We start from the raw sequence: 7,576 nt of genomic DNA, 5'->3' as shown, positions 1-7,576 counted from the left end.
AAAATCTAGTAACTCCTCACTTAAAAGACCAAAACTAATTTGAAGTTTAAGAATAAAATATTAATAATTCTTACAGCTCCTGGTGATGAAGATCCTTATACACTTTCTCAAGTTATTCCATCTCATCATTATTCCATCCACTTTGGTCTTCCTTAACTGTTTCCTTGTATCCATTTTTTTCTCTTCTCCTTGTTTCTCTTCATCCTCCTCACCATAATCATTGACATCAAAATCACCTTTTCTATGTTCCATATGCATCACAAAAATAACCCGTCAATCACAAAACACAAATACAAAATAATGAACCACTATACTTGCACAATATTCTAGAGAGTAAATGAGTAAGAGCTAATGTAGCCCTTAATCCATGTGAAACCTTAGCACTAAAAGTAACACCAAAAAGCAAGTAATCAAAGAAGCTCTATCTCTATTCGACTTGGCAACTACAAATAGTTCAAGTTGCACATTTAATGTTCCACTTGCTGCTCATAAAAAATAGCATTTTTTATACTCTAAATTGTTTTAGAATTCAAATTTAGTAACATGTGGATCAAAAAATAAAGAACAAATTGGAACAGAAGGTGACATATTTGACAACAACTCTGTATACTATTTTCCAAAACAAATAACTAACCTCTATTTGACAAATTTATAAATGGTTATGGGTTTACCATTTTTTCCATTACAATATCTCATTTTTTCCCATCTAAACCACACATGCCAACATGCATTAAAGTAATAATTGAAATAATGCTAAAAGTAATAATTGAAATAATGCTAAAAGGCACCTCTTAAGTCCTAATTTATGGATGGAATAATAATAATAATTAAAATGCAGGAAATCAAGCAAATGTCAAAGATGACCGGATAACCACTTCAAAAGTTTTCAATGATTTTGCCGTTATCACTATTGTGCATCACAGATGCTACAATTCATTGAATAAAGACTGGTACCCAAAGACCTCTAGCTTACTATCAGTTGAAGCTCCATTTCAGAAGTAACAATACATAATGTTAGGCAAGTAAATTTTCAAACAATTTACTTGTTAATTACCTTAGTCATGTATTTCCATATATACTGCACAACTTTTAGTGATTACCAAATATTCCAAACAACTACAACTATATAAAATTGTTTTAAATTGGGAAAACATAAAGAGAAGTTAATAAATTTGTCACAAACCCATATTTAAAGAATCCAAGTAATACCACAAACAACAAATTCAACCTTACTTCATGAACAATCTTTAACAATGAAACCAAGGATTCATTCGTTAAAAAGTACAATTATACTCGTACTTTCCACGTTTTATGGCAAACTTAAATTTAAACCATACCAATATCATAATAATTAATAAGAATAAGAACCACGTCAACTTCTAATTGAGACAATAATTAGTAGATCTCATAATCAATTTCAACATTCTTCTTATATCATATCAGCAATTACTGATTTTTTTTTTACCCAAAGAAATGCTTAGTTTAAGAAAACACCGGAAATAAATTTAAAATAAAAATGGATAGCAATAAACTTGGTAAGAAATTCTGACGGATAACAGACAATTTAGAATTTACAAAAAAGTTTGCTTGCAACAAAATTAGATTTCACTTTCCTAGTAAGCAAATCAAAATTATAAGAAAGAAAGAAAGAACCTGAAGGAATTTGATGTAATGATCGAGGCGCTTGAGTTCTGCAAGAATCCTATGCTTACCCGTGAATTATAGAACCATTTTCGACAACATTTTAAGTTGCAACTCATTTGAAGATGTCTAAAACCCTAAACTGCAAAACAAAAACAAACAAAAAAAATGAATACTTGAAAAAGTCAACAAAAGAAAAGAACTCAAATATTGAAACCTGAAGCCCAATAGTGTTAATCCCACTTTGGAATAAATAACTAAAATCTTGAAACCTGACGTTTAAGATAAACTTCAAATCTTCAGCTACAATCTCAACTCTACTGGTTGCTGGGATACCCTCCACTGCTTTCTTCACCTTGTGCTCATAGTCTCTGTTGCTAAACCTTCTTCTTCATCTGGGTTCACTCAGTTCTTTCTCCTTTGACACACGGTTTTCCCTTGCCGCCATAGACGAAGACATTTGCAACTTCCAGATCTATTTTGATAAATGAAACTGTCCAGCCGATCTTGGTGACTTGAAACACAATTTCCAATTTGTGACATGAAGAGAAAAATGAGGAGGAAGAGGAGGATCAGGAGATGTGGGGGTTGGTGGGGGTGGTGAGAAGAGGGAGTGAATTAAGGTTTTTTTTTTCGCTTTTTAATTTTCAGTCATTCAAAGTAAAACGGGAGAGGGTAATTTGATTTTCAGAATGGATTTGTGCGGAAAAATTCCCGCTTCGACTGTTTTTTGCCTGCAACGTGTTGGTCTGGAGAGAGTTTAATTTTGGAGGGAATACTGTGGAGCCTCGTTTCTTGGANNNNCTGTTAATATAAATAATAGAATTTGTAAATATTTCTAAATAAGTTGCTATGTTTAAACTATAAGTATGTGATAAACTGAGTCTCCGGATATATATGTAACATAAAACTATGCTTTTATATGATTATCTGCTCCTTGTGTTATGTGCTTAACTTATAACTGTCCTGATATATTCAATTAACCTGTGATCTCAATAAACGTTAGAAGCTCATATGTAAATAAATATATTATAGTCGTGAGTCCCTAAGGTCAGCTGAATAGTAGCGCCTAGTTGCTAGTCTTGATCATGACAGGCTAAAAGTTGGATCGTTACATATTCAATCTAAACCAACTTGCACTACAAGAAAATGGAACATTTGTAACAAAAATTTTGTATCAAATTTAAAATTGTTACAAAAAAATAATTTTTTGTAATAATAATTGGTAATTGTTACAAAAGAATAATTTTGTGTAATAACATTACAAATTGTTACAAAATATGCTAATATTTTGTAACAACCTAACTTTTGTTGTTACAAATTATGTTAGTTTTTGTAACAAACATTTGTTTTGTTACGAAATATTATAATATTTTGTAACAAAAAATAAAGAAGTTACAAAAATTCGTAATATTTTGTAACAAAATATCTTTTTGTTTCAAAAACTCCAATTTATTCGAAGATAGATTTCAAGTTAATAATTCAATGGTATTTCAAAGATAATTACTTTATATTTAATTTGGTTTTAAATTATTACTTTATTTTATTACTTTATTAATAATTTTACTCTAAATTAAACAAAACTTTAATTTACACTCTCAAAACACTAAACCCTAACTTAATCCCAATTTTACTTAAACCTAATTTTCTATCGTAACCCTCTAACACACAAACAGCAGCCACACCCCTCACTCACTCACCCACGGTCACACACTCACACTCAATACACACAAAAAAACCTAACAACAATTGGTCACACACTCACACTCAATACACACAAAAAGAAACCTAACAGCAGTTGGAAAAGAAATAAAAGAAAGAAAGGGGAAGAGGGGAAGCACGAAGAGGGAGAAAGGGGAGAGAGAAGAAAGGAGATCCGAGGGTGAGAGAGGGTTGCGCTGCTGCCACCGCCAGAACCACGAGGAGAGGGAGTCGCGCCGTCAGCCGCGTCGCCGTCCGTGAAGCCATCGCCATCAGCCCGTCGTTACTGTCGTCGCCGGTTTTCACCACGCCTCGTCACCACCGCCGCGCCGTGCTGCATGCGGTCGCCGCCACTGTTCCGTCACAAGAGAAGGACGCACGAGGGAGGAAATAGAACCACAAGGGAGCTCAGCTACGGAGAGAGGAGACGCGCGTCAGATCTGTCGCCACCGGTCCGCCCATCGCCAAACCACGTCGCCATCTGTGAAGCTGTCTCTGTCGCCGCTGCCGGAGGTCACCATCGGAGCCGCCGCTCCACTTCTGTCATTCTTCTTTTTACAGTGAGTTGCTCGCGCCTTGAACCGTGTTTTATTTTGTTTGTATTCTCGCAGTCCTAATTATTCGATGTGTTCTGCTATTGGAATTGGAATACTTCACTATTGCTCTAGTTCTTAGTCTTAATCTTACTATATTTTTCTGCTACCGTCTAAAATTAGAACAATCGGATGATTAGTATTTTAAATCTTTTTTGTATATATAGTAATATGGACTCGTAACTGGCAATATCGCAGGACTTATGTTTTATTGGGTAAACTTTCAGTTTTTTGCATTGTTGACGAGGAAATCTTAGGTTCATTTTAAATTTTTAACCATGGAACATCAAGATTTAGTGGATAAGAATGAAGAGAGCGTTCAATCGATCAAAAAGGTTAGCAATACTGAAGATCGGGATAAGATGAATGAGGTTGAAGGTGTGAAATCTGAGTTGATTAATGTTGATGAGAGCAAGGATTTGCAATCTGAAACTTAATTGAACTGATTGTATTTGCCCACCTATCTGCAGTGGCTGAAGATGATGCTTCCTTGGTCAAGCAAATTGGCCAGAGTTTCCGGTATTCTAAAATAGAGGTATATTCCTCTTCTTATATTCATGAATAGTCAGTTTTGTTCCTTGTTAACATACATGCATCATCTATGTATGGAAGACTAAACATAGATCGAATCCATTTTCTTATCAAGGCAAGAAGGGAGGAACAAATCTAAGCTGCTCATGACGAAGCCATGTTTGGTGCTTCAGCACTTCCACCTCCTACCAGTACTGACAGTGAGCCTGAAAGGGAGAATGAGAAAGTTGATAAAAAAGATGTTGTTACAAGCCTCTTAGGTGAAACGGTAAGTGGTTTCACTGCAGACTTATGTGGATAAGCATGATGAGTCATTTAAGTAATCCTTGTATTTGTGTGTGCATTTGTTGTTGAATAATTTCTCACATTAAGTTGTTATTGTTGCTCTATACTTGTTGTTGGTTGCTGTTGATTTTCCCCCTCATTGCTTGCTTGTTGAATGATTGTTAAATTCAATGAGAAAGGAAATGCTGCTGAGTTATTGTTGTTTGTGTTGGAATAGATGATGGTTGCTAAACTGAGATTGGTTTTATTGATAAATCTATTGCTAAAATCGTTTAGTTTGGCTTGATTGATTTTCTGTTGAATTAATGGATAAACTGTTGTGCCCCTGCTGCTTGCAAGTGTAATGGTTATTGACTTCAATGAATAGAACGCTGCCTGAATCCATTACCTTTGTTCATTTTACTATTTTTGGTGCTGTATGATGGGTCATTGATTGCTGTTCTGCTGAGTGCTGCTCTGCTTCTTGCTGGTTGGATTGGTTTTAATTGTTTCCTCATGTTTTCTTGCTGGAATTGGCTTATTTACTTCATTCCTAGGAATTGTCAAAGAATTCATATGAAATTTGAATTGATTGATTGAAATTGTGAAATAGGCAAATTTACTGCTGAAATGCTGCCCGAATTTATCTTAAGCTGTTTTCAATATTCATCTTTGATTCAATTAATTGAGTTGGTATTTAATTGCTTTTGGTTTTCAACTGTTGCTAAGCTCAATTGATCGATTATCCGGCTAAGTGCTTCATTGTTTTGGTTGTTGGAAGCTGGAAGCTTCGGATTTTGTTATTCACTATTTGGTTGTTGTCCTATTTGGTTGCTCAATTAAACTGCATTGTGTTGTTTGAGCAAACAAGTTCTATTTGACGAATTTCTGTGTCAAAATAGACCCTTGTTTGCTACATAATTTCTGATTGCCTCAAGATATTTCTTTTGATTATGCACCTAACTTTTTGTTTCGAATTTTCTTATTTATAGGAGTGCTGAAATGGTGACCACATGCTACTTTGAGGACTCAAGAATATTTTGATTCATAGAGACACTAATCTATGTTAGAACTTTTAACTTTTGGTTGAACTTGTGCAAGACATATAACTTGTAGAACTAATCAATGTACTCACTAATGTTACTTTGTTTCAAAACAATTTTAGCTAAATGAGGCATGTTTGAATTATGTATGTTTTTACATATTATATAAATGTAGACTTGCTTAATAGAATAGTTAATATATTAGTTAATTAAAAAAAATGTTACAAAATCAAGTTATATTTTGTAACAAAATTTTTTGATAGGAAAAAATAGATTGTCACGAAAAATACCTTGAAGATAAAAATTTGTTACCACTTTTGTAACGGCTTCTGGTTTTTTGTATCAGAAAAAATTGTTACAAAATATCATATTGAATTGTAACAGTTCTATTTTTCGTTACAAAAACTTTTTGTAACGGGACTTACTGCAACGGCCCCTTTTTTTGTTACAAAAAACTTTTGTTTCAAAATTTCGACGTTTTGTAACAATTTTTTTTGTTACAAATACGCCTTTTTCTTGTAGTATTGTTTGGGTAGGGTTGGCAAACCCCAACGCACAGCGGATTGAAATGAAAGTGGAGCGAGATTGAACTACAAATATGGTCAAATGCAAGTTTAGGCTTAATCTACAGGACCTACTCGCATCCCTGATAAATTATAGTAAGTATTTAAAAATCATTATATATGTATAATTAAATTGATGAAAATTAAACCTATATTTTCTCTTTTTTGTAATTTTAACATGAATTTCATTAAAATTTTGTTACTTTTGATTTTAATATAAATTTAATTTTATATTTTCTATTTTTTTAGTATATTTTTAAATATAAAATTAAATATTACATTTGATGAAAAAAATTGATTTGTTATGGATAGGATCGAATGTAAAACTTTAGAATGTAAACAGGATTAGAGTTGAGAGATTCTGAATCCAAAGGTAAAGTAGAATTAAAGTCTAAAATTTAAACTCGTGAATAAAATTAAAATAGAATCTAAACTTTTTTTTATAGTCCATCCTACTTATTGCTAGTTTTTATTTTAATAATAAAAAATCGAGTATCTATTTTTTCATCTAAAAAGTAGACATTTTTATTGATTGATTTATATTTACAGAGTGATTGGTTAATAACATGTATTTTTTTTAGAAAGGACAAATAAGTCCATAATTTTTTTGTGCATCTTCTAAATATTTATTCAAATGTTTGCACAAAAATTTGGATAAAATGAATAAGTCTTTTGCTAAATACAAAATCTTTTTTTATCACTTATAAAAAATATAATATTTATTGATTATTTTTTATCGTATTTTTAAATTATTCAAGAATTGTTTTGTTGATAACATCTTTTAAGAATCTTTTGTTCATGTTAAAATCTTTCAAGTAGTATCAAAATCTTTCAAGTACCAAATTAGTAATTGATTTTTGAGTAAAGTATCGTTTTTATCCCTAACATTTGAGATAAGTCTTATTTGTATTCCTAACGTTTATAAAAGTGATTCAATGTTATTTTGCTGTCAATTATACTAACAGATCAGATTGTATTTTTCAATTATTCTCACTTGAATGTATTCATTTTCAATTATGTCTCATTTAAATGTGTTCGATTTTAATATTGTACCCACGATTTGTGTTCAGATTCAATTATGTCCCTAAAAAAATAAATTATGTAAATATTACAAGGATTAGTTTCAAGTTTTGATGATCTATTATCTGAAGTGGAGTATCAATTTTGTCCCAGATATTTGTATTCTAACTATAAGAAGAAATTTTCATAATTCCAACTAAAACTCATGATGAATAATTGG

The 7,576-nt window shown here is 32.0% G+C and overlaps 1 long non-coding RNA gene across 1 annotated transcript; it reads left to right on the top strand.

Moving 5' to 3' along the window:
- On the top strand, positions 4,110–4,715 carry LOC107610046. The gene is made up of 3 exons (XR_001613382.2): positions 4,110–4,150; positions 4,406–4,470; positions 4,582–4,715. It is a non-coding gene; the product is annotated as an uncharacterized LOC107610046 (long non-coding RNA).

This window comes from Arachis ipaensis, chromosome B07, assembly GCF_000816755.2.
Source record: "Arachis ipaensis cultivar K30076 chromosome B07, Araip1.1, whole genome shotgun sequence".
Lineage (NCBI taxonomy): Eukaryota > Viridiplantae > Streptophyta > Magnoliopsida > Fabales > Fabaceae > Arachis > Arachis ipaensis.
The sequence above is the reverse complement of the archived record's forward strand: the minus strand, read 5'-3'. Positions and strand labels throughout refer to the sequence as shown.